This window comes from Myodes glareolus, chromosome 20, assembly GCF_982192425.1.
Source record: "Myodes glareolus chromosome 20, mMyoGla1.1, whole genome shotgun sequence".
NCBI classification, from domain to species: domain Eukaryota; kingdom Metazoa; phylum Chordata; class Mammalia; order Rodentia; family Cricetidae; genus Myodes; species Myodes glareolus.
Window position 1 is genome coordinate 17,865,979 of NC_142045.1, and position 24,402 is coordinate 17,890,380.

Below are 24,402 nucleotides of genomic sequence, written 5' to 3' on the forward strand. Positions count from 1 at the left end.
CTCAGTTCCAAATAAGCCCCCCTCTCCAAACATTTTATTTAACAAACAGAAGGCTGGTATAATTCTGCAGTAGAGAAGGCATGGTGGCCTGACCCAGAGGAAAGCAAAGGAAATTCAGAAATATGAACACTTCTGAAAAGAAGAGATGAGGATGGGACATAGAACAGACAGGGAAGATAAACACAAGACTTCAATCACTGCCCCCAATGAGACTTCAATCACTGCTCCCAATTCAGCATCAGAACCAGAAGCAGAGAGCCCCTTGTGCAATGCGGCGTGACAAGGGAGCTGAGAATATCCAGTTGCCTCAACCTGAAATCAAAGTCACCTGGGATGTGAGCCCACTCTCCCCAGGGGTTCATTCTGTATCGCTCAATTAGAACTTTCAGGACACAAAGATTTAGGGTACAAGGAGCAATGAAAGGAGGCAAAGATCCTCTGGGAATTCATCAACCAGTTTAATGATTTATGAGTAATTTTTCTAGTTTCTTCATGCGCCAAATTAAAAAAAAAAACTGTCACTGTCTTTATTGGTGATTTCTACGACAACCAGTTCTTAGACCATTATGTAAATGTATGCCCTCTTGGAACTGTCACTAGCCACCGGTAACGGGTCAATATGGTGCTTCCGCGTGCAACTGTCTGTCAACAGAAACAGAGTAAGAAGAACACCGTTGTCAAGTGGCAGAGCTCCGGGCATCACAGAAGGCCAGAGGAACATTCTTTCCCATTCTACTGAAATCCCATGTGTCAGCTCTTCCCAGAGAGAATTCTACATACCACCAGAAGTACCAAATGACATGCTAAACTGTACTCAGAGCACAGGGAGTAGGCACATTATTCTAGAACACATTTTCATTGATATTGAGGTCATTTGTTAATTCTACACACTCTGTTGTAAAACCATTATACGGATCCCTTATGTAGCAGAATATAAATGTTGCATTCATGTTTCCTTTTAAGCAAGGGATTGAAAATAAACCTAGGGCTGGGGTACTCAGGACCCAACGAAGAGGGAGAGGGCTGAAAGCAACGAGAAGGTTAAAAACACAAACTCTTGCTTGCGCTCCAGGAAGAGAATGGGGGGACCTGGCAGAGCATCCAGCCCAGCCTCCCACCTCCAGCCCCTTAGGAGAAAAGAGATCTCAAACTCCAACTCACTGGGCATCCGTTAAAAAGTCTTTTCTATGCTCTCTCCATGAACTCTGAGTGGAATTTATATGTGCTTTAGAATGTTGAGTCCATTGGCACAGGCTATAATAAATTCAATAGCGCTCTCAAATCAAAGAGTCATGTGCCGAAGGCCTGCACAGTAGTAACAGTGATGTGCTGGAGGTTAAAAATCTGTGAAGGCCAGCACAATCTGCCTGGCTCAGGTCTCCCCATCCCAGGCACTATCCACATGCCGCTCAGGCATCTCGACCCAAACGCCAGCAGCTCTTGGTGCCCTATCACCCCCCAAGGCCTTCAAAGAATTCAGTAGCCCAGTTTCCCCCTCCCTCCTGGGATGTCTATAAATCCAGACCAAAGTAAGTCATCTCCATAGTAACCAGAGACAAATCTAGACATAACAGTAGCTTTGGATGTCTTAGGCCAAAATGGGGAATTCCAATGTGAGCCATGTAACTCTTTTGTTGATGAAGATGATTGCTTCGAAAGAGTAAACATGCAATTATTTAAATCAATAGTCACTTTAATTTAAGGTAGAGCTTCAGCTTGTCATATGCTGTAAGGACGCATACCCCACACGGTTTGCAGAAGCCTACAGGGCTGGGATCAGGCATCTCCCAAGTGTTATTGATGGTTTCTGATCTTGAGACTTTTACTTCTAGTGTTGACTTTCCCTGTTCACACTCCAATATCTCAATTCCGTATTTGTTTAACTCCTGCTGGAGAAAGGTCTTTTTTTTAATCAAAGACCCTCCCAGCTACTTTAGCACACACGTACAAATAAATAAAAATCAAAACATGAGTTACCCTGAGGCAGGGTTACTGCAATGATTACTGAAAGCAGAACTTGAAAAAAATACCAAAACCAAACTTAGATGCTCGGGGCTGGTGGTGGCTCAGCTACCACTGGCTGCGTTGGCAGGGGGACCTAGGTTTGGTTCCCAGTCTCACGGGGCAGCTTATTGCCGTCCGCAGCTGCCGTTCCAGGCGATCTGACATGACACCCTGGCACCAGGCCCACACGTGGGGCATAGACATACATAAAGGCAGCATGCCCACACACATAAATTCTTTTAAAGAAAATGAATTAATTTTAAGCTCCTGAAAGAATATTGAAGGACATTCCCTCACTCCTTTCTGAGACTGGCCATGCAAGAGTGGAGTCTTGCCTGGCTGTCAACACAAATGTATAAATATGAGCCTGTTGCAATTTGTTCCAATAAAAAATGGCGCTATGGCCAATATTCCAAGCATCTAGATCACCAAAGAGTTGCCAGGCTTGACTGCACTCTCAGGAGGATACAAAAACTAGAAATCGTGGGAAAGACATTTTCACGAGATAGTCCAGGAAATGAAGAATTATCCGAAGATCATTTTGTATTATTTGTACTTTTAAAACATTTATTTTTATGTTATATGTTTGAGTGTTTGCCTGCATGCAAGTATGTATATTGCGAGTCTGGTCCCTTATGGACCGGAAGAAGATTTCACATCCCTGGAACCGGAGATTGCAGACAGTTGCAAGTCACCACCGTGTGGGTGCTGGGACCTGAACCCCCGTCCTCTGGGATAGCAGCAAGTGCTCTCCGACAGTGAGTCAGGCCTCTAGCTTCCTGTTAAATGCATTTTTATGGTCTAATTATCACCCACAAGGATGAGGCATGCAGAGTAATTCACCTCCACATGAGAGTCTGAGAAATGAAGGGTCTCAGAATTTCTGCACCACACACTACTGCGCCCTCTCGCTTCCTCAATGGTTGACTGGTTATGTTCTCTTCTATCATCGTGAAACATCACCTCCATGGTTGATGAGCGTGAAAACCACGGCTTTCTTTTCCTTTCTTTCCTTTACAATAGACTCTGCGTGACCCAGGCTGGTCTCAAACATTCAGTCTCCTGAGTGCTCATCTATGGTCACGTGTTACACACCTGGCTCACTTTGATATATGTAAGATCTATCTTTTCTTTTTTAAAAAAAAATTAAAACAAACAAAACACAAAAAACAGCTGCGCATTGGTGAGGGTGTCGGGTCCCCTGGAGCTGGAGACACAGACAGTTGTGAGCTGCGCGTGAATGCGGGGAATTGAACCCGGGTCCTCTGGAAAAGCAGTCAGTGCTCTTTAACAGTTGATCCATCTCTCCGGCCCCCTAGCTTTTCATTTGTATGTGTTCTCACAAATGAATATCTTATGTGCGTGTGTGTGTGTGTGTGTGTGTGTATATATATATATATAGTTTTAATGTACATATTTGAGTGATACTTAATTTTCTATTTCATTGTATTTTACACTTTTTCTCACTACACCGCAGGATTTCAGGGTCCACGCAAGTTGCTGGCCGTGTGTTCACCTGTGACTTTTCCCTTTCCATGGTGTGAATTTTCCATATTTTATACCCCAAACACGGGGTCTCGGGGCACAGAAAACCATGGAAATACCCCAGTGCAGGGTGTGTGTGCCCTTTATTGGCCTGGGTAAACACCCATACACACACCAGGAGTACTGCTGAGTCATACCAATCTCCTTTGCTAAAGATAAATATTTAACCTGCACTTGTACTTAGTCATTTCTGCTATTCAACCTGTCGTTTTGAAGATTGGTTTTGAAAATCCCTTCCATGCTTCTGGGCCACAAGAAAATTCTACAGTCTCAGCTACTAATGTTATACCTTTCAAATTTAGAAGGATGTAACCACAAAAATCACTCCTATGTTTACATAAGGCTTTGACTCCTGTCTGAAGCATTCTCCAGGTGACCCAGGCTGCGTCTCTGGGTCCTCTGCCTCAAAGAGGCAGGTCTAGAAATGTCTGCCACCAGAAGGCCTGGGTGACACCTCTGATTCCTTTCCGTTCTTTGCGTACACAAATCTTAAGCTTTTTATACCATCCTGAGAGTAGTAGGGGTCCTCAACTTTCACACTGTTTCCTCACTAATAAAGAACAGAAAAAGAACCAATAAAAAGTAAGGCTCAAGACAAACACTCAGCATCCCACCTGGCCCCACCCACTGCCTGCTCAGGGAGCCCAAGGATAGCAATGAAGGCATGCGCTCCTCTTTGGTGTCTCCTACTGCCTTAACCTTGGTCTTGGGTTGACTTTAAGTACAGTAGTTTTCTCGGAGTTTGGCCCTCTTGGGAGTGTCTTGAGGTTTTGTGTGGTTACCTGTCATGGTTGGTGAATGAAATGAGGACATAACCACCCCAAGGTGTGGCTGAGGAGAGGTTTTTATTGTAGTTGTAAGGGAGAGTCCAGCCAGAGGCATCTACAAGAGTCCAGAGCAGGGAGAGAGAAAGCAGTAGACTAGACATGACCAGTAGACTGGACCAGGCCATGAGAGGAAAGAGGGCGGGGGATGAGAGAAGACCAAGGAAAGGGGACAAGAGAGAGGAGGAAAAGAAAAGCAAGAGCCTGCGGAGAAATGACAGGGTTATAGTAAGGAGAAGTTGGGGGAGGGGAAGGGAAGCCCATGAGCTGGAGATTAAGGCGTGAGGAGGAGGAGAATTGCCGAGAAGAGGCACGGGTACTGAGTGAGCTTGGAGACCAGCAAACACTTTGATAAGCTAACAGACACCACATTAGCCATTTGTCCCCAGTTATTCTGGACCTGACAGTTAGGGTATAAAATATCCCCTGAGTTTCCTATTGTGAAGACAGTGGTCCTGCTGAGATGAGCTGATCATTCCGTCAATGGGTTAATCCACTGACGTGTTCACAGCTGACAGTCTTACTAAATGTGAAGTCTACCTGGAGAATGTAGGTCAGTGTGGGTGCGTTTTAGAAGACCATCTTTGCCTCTCTCTCTCTCTCTCTCTCTCTCTCTCTCTCTCTCTCTCTCTTTCTTCTCTCTCTCCCTCCCCCCACCACAATTCCAAATGTAAGTCCTATTAAAGGAAGAATCCTACAAACAACAAAAAGACATGGTTGAAAGCTGGTGAGGGCAGCTTTGTGCCCCTAGAAGGTTGTCTGGGTTTTGTTACAGAAGACAGAAGGCTCACCTGCTGGGACTCAGCAGGAAGAAACAGTTTTTCAGACTATTGGGCTGCTTACAGAACCATTAGAAGGTTGGAGAAGCAGGTTCAAGGTTGAGCTTCTAGGGAGAATACCCAAAACAAAACTGTAGAACTGGCCTAGTGAAGAAATTGCCCATGCTGCCTTCCCACCACTCTCCCTCAAGCCCCCAAAACCACTTCCTTGCCAGGAGCCCCTCTCCCCTTTCAGTGACAGACACTCCAGAAACAGGAAGGCTAGGCCCGAGTCCCGGACAGCAGAATGCACTCAGCATGCATCTGCCCATCTCTGTACTGGTGTTCCAGCGAGCAAAGGAAGCCAGTCATAAAGGAGGCTCCCATACCTTCAGGGCCCTGCTTGTGAGGCTTGGGGACTCACGGACTGGAAAGTCTCCAAATGGAGCCAAGGAGATCAAAGCCTACCGAGCAGCCAGGAACTACTCAGCCAGGTGACAGGCTAAGGGGGAGCCAGACAGGTGGCTTCTGCGAGGATTGAGTGAGCACCTCCCAGCCGGACTGTGCTGGCCTTCCGTGACCAAAGCAGTGGTGTGGAAAGCAGAGAGCTCTGGGGCAAACAGGCAAGACCAGGTTCCATAAACACCCAACTTATCAACTGAGAAAACACAGGGGTCATGTGCAGTCTAACCTCGGTTTTTAAATACCACAAATGTTATGAGACCACCGTGAAAAAAGACAGCTGGGGAAAAAAAAAAAAAGAAAAAGAAAAAAAATCAAAGTGCCACTAGCAACACATCACACTAAAATCGTTAGCTGAGTGCTAGGTTCAAAGCCGGCACCCTTGTTGCCCTGAGGGAGTTAGGCTCCAGCACCTGACTCAGCAGGCCAAAGCAAGAGGCAAGCAACAGTGAAAAGCAGAGAAAGGGACAGATTCAGTGTGGTCACAATGGGAGAAGGAATAAAAAGGTCGGGTGACCTCTGGCTCAGGTTGGCTCTGCATGAATATTTTTGCATAGCAGGCAGAGGTTTGGGTACCTCAGCAGTCCCAGTCAAAGGGTGTGGGCCCACACATCGGGGAAGCATCGCTCGTCATTGTCCAGGTTCTGTTCTCTCCTGCAGTGCGGTCCACGCTCTCCTACAACGTGATCTAACAGCTATCAGAACTGGGACATCTCTCTAGGAGACAAATTTCTGCCCGGCCTAGCAGCAGGCTTCAGTCTTTTCCTTCAGCAATCAGTTCTTGGGAAACTCCAGTATCTCAGGATCTAGTTTGAACAGTCCGAGGGCCCTCGGGAGGAACACAGCTGGCCCTTCATTCCTGCCAGGTCGATTGCAGACAAGAAGCTGCCAACTGGTAACTTTTTACATCAGACGACCTGTCTTCCAGTTAGTTCTTCGCTTTTTCTTCCCTTCTATTCCCCCCCCCTTCCTTCCAGCCTTCTTTCCTGTCATGGTTATACACCAGAATAAAAGAAAAAAAAATAAAGTTTGTACAAATGGAGCATCTATAGCTAGCTGAGCAAGGTTCTGAACTCAATTTTTTCCCTCATTAGGTAGATAATGTTTACATCAGAGCATATCAAGACACCGCATAAGGCAAGTGACTCTGGACGCAGTCTGAGCTTTAAGTTACATTCACTGGCCGGGAGCCTCCGGTTCCTAAGGAAGTGGCAAGGAAATGGGGATGGGAAGCCCTGTGGGAGGAACATGTGGAGGGAGCAGGGGCACAAATATGGAAGGTGCATCCTCCATATAGTTAGGGGTGGGGGTGCCACCCCTCGCCACTCATCACCCCTTGCTGTCTCAAATCTGGCCACCTCGCCTGGGGCAGTGACACAGGCATCTGCCATTCCCTTGGAACCCAAGCACCCAATAAGTCTACGCCAGGAAGTTTTCCAGTTGCTGTGAGGCTGAGAGAGGAAAGGGACTAGCAGCAGCCTCGTGGCCTGAGCAGCCGTCTGGTCTACATTCTAACACAGATCACTCATTAGCCCTTCCTTCTACTGGCTTTGTGAGCCCCGTTAGCTTCTGATCCATTCTTGGGTCCTTTCACAGCCTGACTTAAGGACTAGTTAACTCTTGCTGCCCCCTCTATTTCCAATGCTCTTTAACCCGTCACCTGCAAAAAAAAAAAAAAACCAAAAAACCCACATACCCTCTCTTATCAAACACGTCTGACCATACTAACCCCAATGCTCAGGTCTGTCCTGGCAACCTATGCCTCATTTCATCTAGCCCAGCTTTCCACACTCAAGTGAAAAGTATTTTTATTCTGAAGAACCCACAGTTTTATTCCCAGGATTTCAGTTCCAACCCACTCTATCTACCAACCCTTTTTCTCTAGTTGCTAATGACAGGACCCCAGGAAAAGGTCCACAGCACTTTGTCAGCTCTGTCTGTGACTTTTACAGTGTTTATCAGAGAGCAGAGCCATCCTGCTAAAAAACCCTTAGGTGTAGTCAGTGTTCTACTGCTGTGGAGAGAGACTATGGCCACAGCAAGTCTTATAAAGAAAACATTTAATTGGGGTGACTCACTTACACTTTCAGAGGTTCAGTTCATAATCATCATGGTGAACTGATGTGGGATTCCTCTCTGCATGCTGTAAGTACCATTGGTTAATAAAGAAACTGCTTTGGCCTATAGCAAGGGAGAACTTAGCTAGGTGGGGAAAACTAAATTGAATGCTGGGAGAAAGGAGGTGGAGTCTAAGAGAAGCCATGCAGCCTCGCCAGAGACAGATGCCAGAACTTTATCTAGTAAGCCACAACCATGTGGCGATACACAGGTTAATAGAAATGGGTTAGATTAAGATACAAGAGTTAGCCAATAAGAAGCTAGAGCTAATGGGCCAAGCAGTGATTTAATTAATACAGACAGGTTGAACCTACATAAGCCAGAATATCCTAAAATTCACAATCTTCCTGCCTCAGCCTCTTAAGTACTAGGATGATGGGCATGGGTCACTATGCACGCTGAGCTTGGCAACCTAACTTCTTGTTTTCAGTTTCATCATCTGCAACAATGAAGCTTATAATAAAATACTAATAAAATAGTACATCTGTGATGATTACAGAATGTGCCACATTAAAGACACTCAAAACTTGGAGGAGGGACTGAAATTGAGTCCATATTACCATCAGCTAGATGGTCCCCAATCTTTCTTTCATAAACCATACCAATTTATTTAAAATGCAGAGCCCAAAAGAGGGTACCATAGCTAGACTAAGGAGCAGATGCAGCAGAGTGGGAATTAAGGTAGTAAGCCAGGGTGAACCAGGATTTGAACCATCCATGGTTAGCTTCGTGATCTCTCTCTCTCTCTCTCTCTCTCTCTCTCTCTCTCTCTCTCTCTCTCTCTTTCTCTCTCTTTCTCTCTCTCCTTCTCTTTGCATTTGGTCATGGATTCTTTGACTACCCCTGAATGGTCAACATAGAACCAACATTCTTTATCCAGAGCTGCACATAGTCCCCCTATGTAAGGGAGTTTTCTTTTGATTTAGTATCTCAACCAGGGATCACAGGACAAGTATTTTTTTCTGTAACTGCTTCAGGCTGACTTTGGGGTATTGTTATCAGGGGCCAAGCAGGCTAAAGAGCTGTCAAAAAACAAAGAGGGAATTCATGCAATGGGGTATTTATCAGAAGCATCTGGTTCACAGGCTCTCTTGAAGAGACAAGGAGCATTCACATAGGCTTGACTGGTTCTCATCAGCTTTCAGCAAGCCCAGGGCTCATAGTCATTTGGAGCAGGTTGTAGTTAGCAGCTGATGCTTGGATGTATCTGCTAGTCAAGTGGAACCCACTGAGATATATTTAAACTAGGAACAGAAGTTAAAATTTATTTACTTAAAGAAAAATAATACATTGGAAACTTTCAGGTCCATACTAAAATCCATATGGTAGAAAAAGCAGATATCTGTAAAACAGCAAGAATAGATTCATACCTTTGAATCCTAGCAAAAACTACAGATTTTGGTTAGAAGCATGTAGATTTTTTCTTCTGTCCAAAGAGCCAGGTATAGAGTGGACAGAGATGTCTTTGGCCTAATGGCAAACATTTTAAGTTTAAGCCATATTTAGATGGCTGTAGATAGAGACCGCTCACTCATTTCCCAGCCACCCAGATTCAAATAATTACACAGAAACTATATTAATTGCAACACTGCTTGGCCTTATTAGCTTAGGCTTCTTATTAACTAACTCTGACATCTTAATTTAACCCATTTCTATTATTCTGCACTTTGCCACAAGGCTTGTGGTTTTCCGGTAATGCTCCAGCATCTGTCTACTTTGGCAACTACATGGAGTCACCCTGACTCCTCCTACTTTCCCCCAGCATTCAGTTTAGCTTTTCCACCTAGCCACTGGTCAAAGCAACATCTTTATTAACCAATGATAATAAAATATATTCACAGTATACAGAAAGGAATCCCACATCAGCTAGCAACCAGAATAAATCTAAAATATTGAGCTTGTGACCCAAATAGTAAGTAGTCATTCTCTACCAGCTTATCAGAACTATACCATAGAAGGAGAAAGAAAACTGAAACATTTTTTTTATCTTAATCATCTATTTATACCATTGTAACCTTATTTATGTCTTAAACCATTTTCTGAGACCCTCAAAGCTAATGAGCTTTTATATCCTCAAACGTTTACATATAAAATTAGCTACCAAGTTGGTTGTAGCTTTGTGGAAGGATCTGGTTGTCTGGTGTTGCCAGGTTGACAAAGTTATAGCTAGAATAGCCATCAATACGATCAGAGATCCCAGAAAGATAAATACCTGAGTACAGACCATGCAGCTTTCAAGGGCTGCATTCCAGGCACTAGGAAAGATTTGATCATCAAGAGACATAACAACAACAACAAAATTACAAGTATATGAGACACTTGTCTTGTGCTGCCTTCTTTACTACTCTGAAACCTGGACAGTGAAGCACTCCTCAGAACAGTGACTGAATGTGCTTGAGATGGCATGTGTCAGGAGGATTCTAGGCGTCACATGAAGAGATAGACTGCACAACGATGACATTAAGAAGTATCTCCATCTACAGAAGGAAGTAAACTATAGGATATGACAATGGCACTTGAGATACTTCGGCTGTGTTATGAAAGTGAACGATGGCAGATACCCGAAGATAGTACTGCTCGGAGGAGTGCACAGGATAAGGCAAAGAGGAAGGCCTAAAAAATTGGGTAGACAGCGTCAAGGAAGACTGTGGAACCTTGGGCATGACAATAACACAAGCATCTAGGACTGCCCAAGATAGGAATAACTGGAGAACTGCCTTAAATGGGCTGCCCATGTGTGCTTAAGCATTGCCGGGGCATTGATAGATGAATGAATGATGACAATGAGTACAGACCATGAAGCTTCTGAACATATTAAAACTGACAGGTACCAGTCCATATATAGTCATAACCAAGCCTCCATAGCAAGGAGGCAGAAGTAACAGAACAACAGTCTTCTCCAGTCCCAAATGGTGAGCGGTTCCTGTGGAAGAGGGACATGGAAAAGACTGACCTAGGCCAAAGTGATGCAATCAATTCTCCAGTGTCCTGCTGTTTGTCCATAGTCTGGGCCGGGTTCGGGCGGCAGGTATTGCACTGGGGCATCTTGCCCAGTGGTCAGCATTGTCATATTTCAGGTAGAGACAACGTCATGTCCCATAATCTTCTTTAGAGACCTTGGGTTACTGCTAGGATCTGGGAGTCTCTAATATAATAAGCTTTTTAATCATCATTTTGAATGCCATATTATACAGATCTCTGAAGTATTTGAAGGTTGCCTAGGTATATCTGATGAGACAAACTTTGTTTCAAATTACTTGTTTCTAAGCTTGATTTTGAAAACATATATAGGGGACTAAATAGGGTCTATCCCTGTAATTAATTATATCAGCACTTTAAGGATGACTGACTATTAAATTGTACTTTCTAACAGTCTATAATAAATTAGCAGTTTTTATAAGAACCCCAGCAAAATGGCAATCCAGAATCCAAAATGGAGCCATGCCTTTTAGTTTCTTTAAAATTACCCTTGCATAGATTTTAGGTTATCAATTTTCAGTGTTACTAGTTAACTTCTTAACTACTTTTATTTTAACTTTAACAGATTTTTAACCAAATTTAACAAAATAAACCTATAAATTTTAATGTAGACCCAGTCCAAATTGTTTTTGACCGTTCTGCTTTGTTTTCTTCTCCTTGTCACTGTGTCAGGGGCTCAGACTGACAGAGGAAACTTTTAATAAGCATGGGTCTAGCAAAGGAAGAACCATAATCCAACCCTAGAGCCAGCTTTTCAATAAAGAACAGCATAAAACAGCTTAATGCTATTACATCAAAAAGACATCTGAATGCCTACTAATCTGAATCCAGTGACCAGAGCTCAGAGATAAGGTATGAACCATGCCCATAAATGTGGCCACAGCAACAGAGGGTGTTAAGTGGCTGTTTGTGCAGAGACAGCAAAGTATCCAAACCATTTTTGTCTCCACTCCATGCTCCTAACAAAACTTACAAGTACACCAGAAAACACAGGCAAACTTTTCAACAAAACAAACATACATAATTTTCTCAAGAAATAGACATAGTTCGAGCTTCCATCCAGAGGGCCTTCCGAGGGATCCTGCATCTGACGAAGGACGGCGATACAGTCGGTGACCCATATTGCAGCACCGGACTGAGCCCCCCGAGGTCCAAATGAGGAGCAGAAGGAGGAAGAACATGAAAAACGAAATCAGTACTGCGAGGGATGCTATCACCCACTGATACAAGGGAACGGATCTGATGAGAGTTTACCAAGGCCAGTTGGACTGGGACGGAAAGAGGACGTGATCTAACCAGACTCTCCGAATTTGGCCGGATTCTCTGACTGTGGCTGACCCGAAGTCTTTCTGAAAAGCCATTGACTATGACACTGGGACCTGTTTCCTCTACATATAATGGATTTTGGGGATCCAGTCTGTTTGGACACTCACCTTCCTGGTCCTGGAGGGAGGGGGAAGGAACTGGAACTTCCCACAGGGCAGGAAACCCTGACTGCCCTGTGGGACGAAGAGGGAGGAGGAGGGGGAGTAGGGGGAGTGGGAGGGTGTTGGGAGGGGGGGTGGAAATGGAAACTTTTATAATTTAATAAAATTTACTAAAAAAAAAAAAAAAAAAAAAAAAAAAAAAAAAAAAAAGAAATAGACATAGTTCTTTAACAAGACAAACAATTTTTTAAAATCAGAATTAACCTAATATGGTCAAATTTTTAGCTCATTTCTTTTTGCTTTTTTTCTTCTCAAATTTGTTATTATTTGAAGGTATGAGAAACCACAGCAAACAGTTTACAATTCCTGGCCTTCTACAGCTTTTTATATGCTTTCAGTCCGTTTCTTGGATTTTTAAAAAATATTTCTATTTTAGACAAGTTTCTCTTTCCCTTTCCCTCTCTTCATTATTTCAGTCTTCTGCCTTATTTTTTTCCAGTCAACATAAAAACATTTATCACAAAACTTTCTTGTGTTTTTTCTCAGTAGCTTAGCACCCAGAGGTGGTTTCTCTCTGCCCTCAGCAGTAGAGTGAAGCTCCCTCCTTCCTTCAAATGTGGGAACCTCAAGATACAGAGACAGGGCATGGGGGGGGTGGCTGCTCCTGTCCCACCCCCATGTGTCTGTGCTGTGCTGTGCTGGCGGCCGACCATGCCATGCCAAGACCATGGCTCCAGGTAACTCCTCCCCTGACCCACCCACCAGGTTCAGGTGTTGAGGCCACGCTGTCACTGCCCGCTGCCCTGGGGACTATTCCTTGTACCAAGCTGCTAACACCCTCCGCCCATTCCCGCTAAGGCCATGGTGGGTAAACAGCAGGGGTCTGTGGTGTCCTCACTGTCCTGGTAGCTGTAGCCACAGAGCCACAGCACACTGGGGTGCCACTGCCGCTCCAGATGCACCATTTCCTTGAGCAGCTTGTGAGCCACCAGGTGATAGCAGCCTCTTCGCACCCCAAACTCTCATCATTTCTGACCTCCAGAAGATGACAAGTTTAATCCAACCTGAAAGATTGCGAGCAAGTATTCTCATGTCCGAGAGTAAATGGAGGAAATCGTCTGCCCCCTAGCATCCGTCACAGTCAGAAACATGAATACAGATAAACATAAACACCGCAGGAGACTAAGGGCACAGAGAGTGAGTTCACCCCAAATTAGCTGAATCCAAAGAGACAAGTCCAAATACCATCTAGACAGCATAGGGCTCTGTCCTTCCTTGTACAGATGGGGACCTTCTGTCCCCACTGACAGATGGAGGACCTTCTGTCCCTACTTCCCAAAGGGATCTGAAACATCTTTTGGACTCCCCCCGATCGCGGTTGTCCAGCAGTATCCACCCTAACCTTTAACTATCATGGCTACAGATTCTTGTAACATGAGGGGCCGGCTTGTTGGGGTTTCTGTCCCACCCAGTATCCCACAACCAGCATACCCCAAGGAAAATCATACATAAGACTCCATAAGATTATAAACTGATTGGCTCATTAGGTTAGGCTTCTTGTTAACTCTTATAACTTATATTAACCCATTATTTTTATCTATGTTAGCCATAATGGCTCCGTACCTTTTTTTAGCTGGGCAGGTTACATGCTGTCTCTTTGGTGGTCTGCACAGGAATGCCGAGAGAGCTTCCTGTGTCCCAGAAAACTCCCAGTCTCTTTGCTCCATCCCTACTTCCTGTCTGGCTTTTCCGCCTATATTGCCTGCCTGGCCAATCAGTGTTTTATTAAAATATGATTGACAGAATACAGACAATTCTCCCACACCATTAATATATTAAATGTTATATATGAGTATGCTTCTACCTTTATTTATATTAATATATATACATATATTTACATTCCTACCTCTGATTAAGATATTTATACACATTGTTTACAGTTGGAGGTCATTGTCCTCACTCATTGCACAGTTGTTCATTCTCTTAGTCTTCAAGTTAGATAGATAGAAATCCATAGTCATATATTTATTATATTTATATTTAGACTAATCAAGTTATTTAGATACATAGAGATCATACTTAATATAGATAATATAATCTTCAACCTCTTCAAAAAGCTATAAAAAATGGCCTTTAATCTAACTCATAGTTCTATAGTAGTGAGACACAATCGCTCCTGACATCACCGCTCTACTCCCAAGAGAACATTGAACACCAAAGACACTCCACATGGAGCTTGTCTTCTTCCTGACAAAACTGGCCTTTGGGCAAAAATAAAGCCCATACCTCAACCACTGACAAAATTACAAAATATCCATAAATGGATAAAAACAGGATTGTCTTATCTTGCCAAAACAGGATGAGAGAGTCCTAAAAGATTTCTTGCCTTTAAAAAATGGCATGTCAGTTACATCAGGCCTTAGCCAAAGTTGGTTGACTCAACATTACATATAAAACTTTGGATAATTGCCCAGGTATTCAATTGTCTCTTCCATTCGTTACACATTTCAAAAGTTTCCCGCTTGTACTTCCGGGCTGCTTGAATAAAATTATTTTCCTTCTCAAATCTTTGATGGAGTTAAAGATTAAATAGTTATAATTACCATCTACATTATTTAGACTCCCTGAGATAAAATGTTTAACAAAACTTTTGTTATAGATTTCTTGCTTAACATTGTTTGTTGTTTATAACTTTATATTTATTATTTGCTTCTATTGCATATAATTATATTTGGTTTAGTTCTGTCTTATTTTAGAAAAAAGGGGGAGATAATAGGGGAGTTCAGCCAATCATATTCTGTTTTCGGGGCGTGCCGCCCTCAGGCAAAAGCCTGCCTATAAACCTGGCAAGCGCGCTCCGCTAGCTCTCTTTTCGCCTGGCTCCTATGTCCGGACGGATCGGTTGGATTCTGGTGTAAACTGTTGTAAGTCTTACTTCTGTTTATTAAAGCTATATATTTTGTATCAAGATAGTCTGGGGACTTTTCTTTACCAATCACCCTGCAGCTTCAGATTCTGATGCTCCAGAAAAGCAGAAGCAAGAGAAGCAGAGGCAGACAACGCAGACAGAGACACTCACCACCAGGCAAAGACCCTGCAGTCTCCAATGGTCTGTGAAAAACTGAGATTCCCAGTAAGGGAACCAAATGCTATGCCCGTGTCCCTGAACCCCAGATGAATACATGGAGCTGGTTTCCAATGCAAAATACATGAGGGTCTCTGTTTCACAAACAAGTCTGGACCACACTCTTCCAACACGCCAATGCAATGTGTGAGGAGAGAGTGAAGCCCCGAGGCGGGGAAAGGAGAGACTTCAAAGGGGAAACACCACAAGAGAGTTCATGTTTTGGGGTCTTGGAATTGGTTGAAGGGGATGCAGAATAAGATGATTTCTGAGACCACTGGTTAAACTTTGGGCATGAACTGTTAACAAAGGACCATAGCTGTCAGGATATCTACAAGGACGAGGATGTCTACAGAAAACATCTGGGCTTTGTTAAATTTTATGGCCCTGCTCCTTAGCTCCTTAATTGGTTATTTCTAGGATATCCATTCAATTCCACTGTCACAGCATATTGCAGGAACTGAGGTTGCCCTGGTCACTATATGGCTTAAGGTGAAGCCCGTTCTTTAAAATGGAGTCTGCCAAGTCAGGTCCTCACTCCACACCTGGGCCATAGCAAACCCGTCTGAACAACCACACATCATTTATACATATACACAACAATGACAATAATAATAATAACAACACATAAAATAAATTCTGAAAGAAAATGTTTTCCAACAAAAAGCCCAAACCAGTTGTCACATAAGCATCAGCCTCATGAGATGTCTCTCTCTCTGTCTATGCTTCCTTCTTTTAACTTGCTTTGCCTTTGCCTAGGGATCATTTCATCCCCTCAAGCCGTCCTCATTTTAGAGAATGCCCACACTCGGGACACATTCGTTCTTTTCTCCACCTACACACAGAGGCCATGTCACATTCAACCCTGGTGCATGGTGACAGTACATCAAAGCCAAGAACGGGAAGTCACAGATGAAACAGGTCTTTTTAGTCCCTACACAAATACTTTTCCAGTATTTCCAGATTAGCAGAAGTGCTCTCCTCTCCGGACGCAAGCATGGCAATATTGAACGGTTTCTTTTCCTCAAGATCGGAGGTTCCTCGACTCATTTGATATGTGCCATTTTCCCCTTGCTTGGAAAAGGTCAATGATGCCGTGAACTCTTGGCAGTTTCCTCTAAAGATGCACTGACTAAGCCAACCACCAACCTTAGGTTCTTCAAGGGTTCTTCGAAATCTGCTGACCAGAGTTGGGTCACTTTGTCATTTACATAACAATCTTTTCAAGAACTGTAAGGTTTTCTCTGGGCAGCAAACTACATAATATACACATACTTTAAACAAATCTTTGTAGTCTCAAAAAAAAAAAAGTGAACTTGTCAACTTTCTCATCATGTCTTTCTGGGTCGGTGACAAAGAAGCTGAGATCTGGTGACATTACTAAATCTACAACAGGGTGGTTGCAAAGTTATGAAAAATAAAGAAGACATTTATAAATCCTCCTTGTTTTTTTTTCTCCAAGATGTCTTTACCCACACAATCTAATCTGCATTCGAAACAAGGGGCACACTCCATGTGTTTGTCCTTTTGAGATGTTAAAGAGTATCTTTGAAGGGCATCTCTTCTCTGCATTTCCTCGATCTTAGAGCAGAAGAATCACACTGTGTGCCTCCCTTGCCCTGCTTTCTTGGCAAATAAGCTTCTGTTTTATTCAGCTCCTATAAATAATACAGTAGTACCTTCTAAAATAAAGAGGATGGCTTGATTTTTCCACACAAGGAAAACTCCCCAGCAAGGTCAGCATCAACATCATATTGTAACGCTCCCTCCAGCCGGGCTTGCCGGAGCCTAGGAAGGACGGACTGTGTCAGGAGCTCCCAGGACACCCTCTCTCCTTCGCAGGTAGAAAAGCCAGACTCTAAGAGGTTGGGATGCCCGCACTCACACAGCCTGAGGAACACTAGGCTGAAAGAGGCTTGACCTACTTTCGTGACCATTCTATTTCCCCTTTGTCACCAAGAAAGAACACTTGTTTTCTAAAACGCTTGCAATGTCTGTATCCTAACCCTTTATCTACTCCTTGGCTTCAATCCTGAAGAGTCTCAGAAAGTCACCCATTCTGAGAGGCAAAGGCGTACCAGAGGCTATGCCAGAACAGAGGTGGGGACTCGATCATCCCTAGATATCTCTGCATCAAAAGTTAGTCAGTATCAGATCAAATCCTGATGTTAGATGAGGCAAAACTCCTGGGCAGGACCTCAAGGAAACCGACTTCAGAAAACAAAACATGAGGGAAGCAGAGGACTGGACACAGAACCAGGGATGCTCACGAGTTTCTCGTTGGCCAACCATGGGACTTGGTGTTGCCTCACTTCTCTGAGCCCTGCCTTCCAAATTGTGAAAATGGAGATACTACAAACTTCTGAACTTCCCACAGCATGACAATGATGATAACCAAAAGAATAGCAGAACAGACCCCGTGTCTCTAAACGGGACACTGAATAGACAAAGTGTGGGGTAGCCCACAGTAGGACGTCACTCAGACATTGACGGGGATGAATTACCGCGTGCTGTTATGGAGACGAATCCCACAAGCCTTACCCTAAGGAAACAGACCAGATGCAGAGGTCTGCAAAGTTCCATTTATATGAATCTCTACAGCATAACAAAAAATTTATTAGTGCAGGAAATGTAGAGAAGGGGTAAGAAATTAACAGAGAAAGGCTGTGGGGACTCTCTCTGGGGTGCAAAAATTAATTTACTTTTGGGTTTAGGGAGAGAGCTCAGATGGCAAGGTGAGGGAACTGAGTTCAATCCCCAGAGCTCACACAATGTGTGATGACTTGGAATTTCAGTACCAGGAGTCAGAAAGAGGCAGATCCTTGGCAGTTACTGGACAGCCAGGCGAGCCTACACAGCCAACTCCAGGCTAGCCTACACAGCCAACTCCAGGCGAGCCTACACAGCCAACTCCAGGATAATGCAGACCCTGTTATTCTGTTGTTGTTGCTGCTGCTGCTGCTACTGCTGCTGTAATTCTTTAAGAAGTGCATTACCCTTGTGCAATGACACCCATAGCTGACCTTTAGCCTTCCCAAACATATGCACCCATATGAATGTCAACTCCCCTCCCAAAGAAACACTGTATCTTAATAAAGGTATATGCTTGTCAACACTGTAGAAAATACACTGAAAACTGCAGATTTTACTGTATGTAAAATGTACCTCAGTAAAAAATAATGAAATTCAAAACATTTTGTAAGTACTAAATTTTATGGAAGCGTAAAATGCCACTGTTAAGCCTAGGATGGTAATGACACCTTGAATCCCAGCACTCAGAAGGCAGAGGCAGAGGCAGAGGCAGGCAGATCTCTGTGAATTTGACCAGGATGAGCTACATAGTGAGTTCCAAGACAGCCAGAACTACATAGTAAGACCCTGTCTCAAGCAAACAGAAAAAAAACCCACTGCTGCTCACTGAAATATTAAACTTTTGTACATTGTGCTCAGATTACCTCACACGAGTGACTTGTAGTAGCTCAAAAATGTACATTAGGGGACTGGAGGGATGGCTCAGTGGTGAAGAGCATTTGTTACTCTTGAAGAAGACCCAGGTTTCTAGTTCCCAGCATTCACACGACATCCCTTAACCATCTGTAACTCCAGTTCCAGGAGATCCAGCACCCTTTTCTGAATCAGGCACACATGAGGTGCACACACAGAGCAGGAAAGGCAAAACGCTCAAATAAGAATCTAAGTGTGCTTTCTTGAGGCTGTTTTTTTTTTTATTATCTAGTTTGGACTTGCATGGGAATATAGGGACTTCTGAGAAAAATCAGAGAGCAGACAAAGACAGCGGTACTAAGTTTAGAAATAATGAGTCATTCTAAGACCAAAGTGGCAGATGGGTTGCTCCACAGCCTATAGACACATCCTCTAAACCAGATTCCCTAGATTTCCGTAGGAAAAGGAAGTTTCTATTTAAAACGCAGCCCAAGAAAAACAAGTAGCAATAAAAAGAAAAATGGCTACTTTAGTTAAGGTTGCCAGAACTTTCCGAAGGATCTTTTCCTCCTCACAACAGCCCTGTAGAGCAGTGTTGTTTTCATACTTGTCATCCAAGGACAAGGATAGCCAAGGCACTTGCAGTAAGATCCACACCAGAAATTCAGTCATGGGTGTGACTAACTCAGGAGCTTCCAGGCATAATTGCCCAAGTATTGTTCTGATTGGTTATCTTCGCACTACTAGGTGATTTAATCCGATTGTAGAAGAGTTAGTAATAGCATTCCTTAACATTTATTTATTGAGCCTTTACCCATGGTCACTTTTCCCCTCCAACGTCATGGTCAACCCAACAACTTCCCACATGCTGTACAGATGCACCAGCCCTGAACTGCGAGCCATCTCAAGCCTCAGACATTCATTCAGTGCTCACTAATGCACAGACAAGCCAAAATCCATATGTGATGGCTTTTCTTGGTTGCAAGTTGACTAAAACCAGCTAAACAGAACTAAAACCCAAAAATGGAGGCCACACCTGTGAGGACTTTTTATTTATTTATTTATTTTTGTTTTGTTTTATTTTTTGAGACACAAAGATTTCGCTGTGTAACATTCCTGGGTGTCCTGAAACTTGCCTTGTAGACCAGGCTGGCCTCAAGCTCACTGAGGTCTGATGTGGGATGCCCCTCCATATGCTGTGAATATGTTTTATTGCCATTGGTTAATAAAGAAGCTGCTTTGGCCTATGATAGGACCAAATATTGCTAGGCAGGAAATCCAAACAGAGTTACAGGGAGAAAGAAGGCGGAGTCAGGGAGACTCCAGCAGCTGCTGAAGGAGTAAGATATCAGAGCACGTAGCGATACACAGATTATTAGAAATGGGTTAATTTATATGTAGAACTAGCCAGTAAGAAGTCTGAGCCATCAGGAAAACAATTATAATTAATATTAAGCCTCCGGATAATTATTTTATAAGTGAGTGGGGACAGGCAGGTGGGAGAGAAACTGATCCAGTGGGGTGGGTGGGACAGAGAAAAATCTCCAGTTACAGAGATCCACCTGCCTCTCCTCCCAAGTGCTGGGATCAAATGTGTGCCACCACTGGCTGGTTGGTTTATCTATTAATTTATCTATTTATTTTCCCTAATTTGAAGTATACGTACTTTTAATCCAGACCTTGAGGTAGGAAAGGACACCTTTAATCTGGACCACACCTTTTCCTGGCAGCCTACGTAGAGACGTGAAGGAAGGAAGCTCTTGTTTTTTGCCTGATTGTCCTCACCTTCACTGGCTATGGTGTATGTACCTTCACTGGCTATGGTGTATGTATCTATCTTCACTGGCTATGGTGTATGTATCTTCACTGGCTATGGTGTATGTATCTTCAGGGTTCCAGCAAGTTCACAAGTGTAGGAAGCGAAACCAGGGTTTGGGCCTCTCCAGCCGGGATTCATGGACCACATGATCCTGACCCCTGTCTTAGTTCGACTCTATTCACCTGAGCCCTAACACGCTGTCAGCCCTCAGAAGGACTTGAATTTGAGTTCCCATTCCCATTCCCAAGTCCTCTTGGAGAGAATTCTGAGCCAAAATGAGTTGCAGCCAAACAACAACTGCAGAAAAATAGCTCTCACTCTTAACTGAAAGCCATAACCATGGATGGAACCCATATTATTCACCAAGGCCTTGTGGCAAATGTCTTGGTAACCTGTTACTCAAAGGTGTATCTCAGCTTTCCTTAGCAAAATCAATAATCTGATTTTTTTTCCATTCTAAAAGACCATGAACCCACTAGAAACTATATTGAAAAAAAAAATCGGCTCTTCTAACTCCTACCTACTTTTATTGTGAATGAAATTTGGCTGTCTATTGTGGAAATGCGGCCTCACCACAAGCCTTCCTCCAGCCCCCTCCCCACACCGCTTCTAAAAACTTCGAAGTGCAGACTGAGACTGTGTCTCCTTCGTGTTAGTGGGAAACATGAGAAAGTGAGATAAAACACAACGAATTCTAGTGTTTCCTGAAGACACTCTGAAACCTCCTAGATTCTTACCAGGGCTCTTGGGAACTGAGAACAAAAGCAATCAGTAACAGTACAGGGAAAGGGGGTTCTCACAGAGAGGGGACATCCTTACCGAAGATCTTGCTTATTCTTACCTCAAACTCCAGCTCCTAGCTCAGCAAAGTTACAAACTTCATGGACCTCCTTGAATGTTGTGGACAGGTGGTCATTATCTCCATTTCATGCCCTTCATAATTTAATGACAGAGGCCGTGGTTTCAACTCCCAAGCAATCTGTAAGACGATAACCGCATAGCGGCTCACACCTTTGTCTGTGAGTTCTCTCTTTAGTACAGTTCTGTAGATTTCCTACAGAGGAACAGCTTCAGAGTCCTCTGCCCCTCTCTGTAGATTTCCTACAGAGGAAAACTAACCGGGGTTTTAACTTTCTGTTCGTGGTCAATAGTTCCTGGAGCATAGGGCTATTTTTTGGTCACTTGTAATTGAAGGTCTCCACCTCTTAGCTCCAGGAAACTGTAATTTTACACTCGACTTAAACCTAAAAAGTCTAAGTCGGCCACAGCGGTTCTTTCTAGACCACAGTGTCCGATACTCTTGGTAACCAGCTTTTCTCCCCCCACCCCTCCTGTTAGGGCTGCCAGGAAGTTACCACTAGGTGGCTACTTTTCTTGTTAATGAGAGTAGGGAGATGGTCTGCCTGGTTGCCACACCTTGACAACAATTGCCTGCCTAGCAAGGGTTCTCAGGACGACTGGGCACACACACCTCCCCTCTAAGATTCCCACCAAATGCTCAGTCAGATTTCAGGCAGGGCGCTGAGCTCTTCCCTAGAGCAGAGATAACATTTTGGGAGGTTAACGACTCTCATCTGTGGTTCTCAACCTTCCTCAAGCCGCGTCCCTTCAATACAGTCAGTTCACGTTGTGGTGACTCCCGACCATAAAATTACTCCTTGCTGATTCATAACTTTGATGTTGTTACTGTTGTGAATCGTAATATAAATATCTGACCTGCGACCCCCCCGTCAAAGGGGTCTCGACCCACAGGTTGAGAAGCGTTGAGTTACATTAAAGTGATCCCTGCCCTGCACTTGCAAGTAGAAAAGGGAGTCTGCAGTACCTTCTCTGACTTCCTCCCTGGTACTCAGAACTCAGTTTTTATTCTGTGAGATTCCAATGTGTTCACTTCAATGGTGTGAGGTGTGAAAATAACTCTTACGTTTTCTTTCAAAATGCTTGGCTAATTTAGAATTCTTTTAGCCATAAAGGACCGGAATGATATAATGATGTACATTTTTAAAGTAATTCAACAAAAATCACTTAGGGTCACCCCCTCTTTCCACCCGACCTCCATGTCACAATTGTAATCCCAGGACACCTAGGGCGATGCGGAAGACAGAATTGCCCAGAAGCCTGCAGGCCTGCCAGCCTAGAGTGATTCAGAAAAATGGAAGACCTTGTCTTACCAAGACGGAAAGACAGAATGGCTCCTCCTACAAGTTGCTGTCTGACTGCTACAAGCGTGCTGCCACACACCCATGCACCCGCCCATCCACACACACGCTCGCACACATGCACACACACATGTACAACACACATACACCCCACAATAAAAATAAATTATTTTAAATAATTTTGAATTTATTTTAAGAACTCTTAAAATAAGAAAAAAATCTAAAGAAACAGAAGACTTTCCATGTTAATGGATTAGAATGCTTAATATTATTAAGATGGTATGTTCTCCCAAATTAATCTACTGATGCAATTTATAGGTTAGCTATAAAGACCTCTGCTGCATTTTTTAATTTAAAAAAATAGATGTTAATTACTATACAATTGTATGAAAACACAAAGGATCAAGAATAACAAAGTAATCCTAACTGAAGCACCCATTGTTGCCAAATTTCAATTACAATTATGATTGTAAGTCTAGGTTTATAGCTCAGTGAAATAGAACTGATCATCCAGAAATAATATCCTTTTTTTGTTTAGTTTTGTTTTGTTTTGTTTTGTTTTTTTTTGAGACAGTGTTCCGCTGTAGCTTTGGAGCCTGTCCTGGAACTAGCTCTGTAGACCAGGCTGGCCTCAAAGTCACAGAGATCCACCTGCCTCTGCCTCCCGAGTGCTGGGAGTAAAGGCGTGCGCCACCACCGCCTGGCTCAGAGATATCTTACACTGATGGTCAGATACTTTTATAAAGGCTAGATAATTCAATGGAGACTGGTTTTGGTTTTTCAAATTTTTTCAAAAGAATCTTTACTGTGGAGTTTTGCTGTGATGAGGCACCAATCCCTCAACAATTCTAAAAAGAGAAAGCATTTCTTTGGGGCCTGCTTATAGCTTCAGAAGTTTACTCCATTTTCATCATGGGGGGGGAGCACAGTGGCTGACATGACAGACACGGTGCTAGAAAAGTAGCTGAGAGCCACACCCTGCTCCGAAACAGAGAGAGTCCCTGGACTTGAACCAGGCTTTTGAAAACTCAAAGCCCACCCCCAGTGACACACTTCCTCCAACAAGGCCACACCTGCTAATGCTTCTAATCCTCTCAAATAGGGCCAGTTCCTGGTGACGAGGTGTTCAAATTTATGAGCCTACAAGTGCCATTCTTATTCAAACCACCACAGTTGACCCTGAGGGGGAATAAGCAAAGCTTCACAACATGTGGTAATACAGATATTGTCCCACGCTACCTTCTCGCCAGGAAGAACGACGCGGGGCACTTAGGATTCTTCTGCAGTAAAGCTTTAATGCGTCTTGAGAGGGAGAGCATCAGCTTCCAAAGCGGAGACCCAGAATGAGGGGAACCCAGCCCTTATAAAGGAAACAGTCCTCGCTTCTGACGTGTCACTCTTGGATTGGTCCGCTGCCCATTATCCCAGGTGATGCCTCGGAAGTAGGTAGGGACGCAGCAGTAGAGAGTTACCAAGCACACCCGCGTGTGCTACAACACCTTGAACTCACAGAGATCTGCCTGTCTCTGCCTCCCAGGCATTGGGACCAAAGGCGTGTACTACCACACCTTGAGGTCACAGAGGTCAATCTGCCTCTGTCCCTAGAAGCGATGGAGAATGTGGTTGCGGCCCTCCACAAGATATAGTATCATCATCTTAGAAAAGTCATTTTGCAAGACCTCAAAAAGTTAAACAGCTTTATCATATGAATTCATCTGGAAGATCATAGACATGCTAGA

The 24,402-nt window shown here is 43.7% G+C and overlaps 1 long non-coding RNA gene across 1 annotated transcript in view; it reads right to left on the reverse strand.

Annotated features, from left to right (window-relative positions):
• The window catches only part of LOC125393976 (uncharacterized), a 36,957-nt gene extending 15,139 nt beyond the window's left edge, over nt 1-21,818 (reverse strand). Inside the window, exon 1 of the long non-coding RNA XR_007230025.3 lies at nt 21,346-21,818. This is a non-coding gene — a long non-coding RNA (uncharacterized LOC125393976). The remainder of the gene's footprint in view (nt 1-21,345) is intronic.
• Between the last annotated feature and the right edge of the window lie 2,584 nt (nt 21,819-24,402).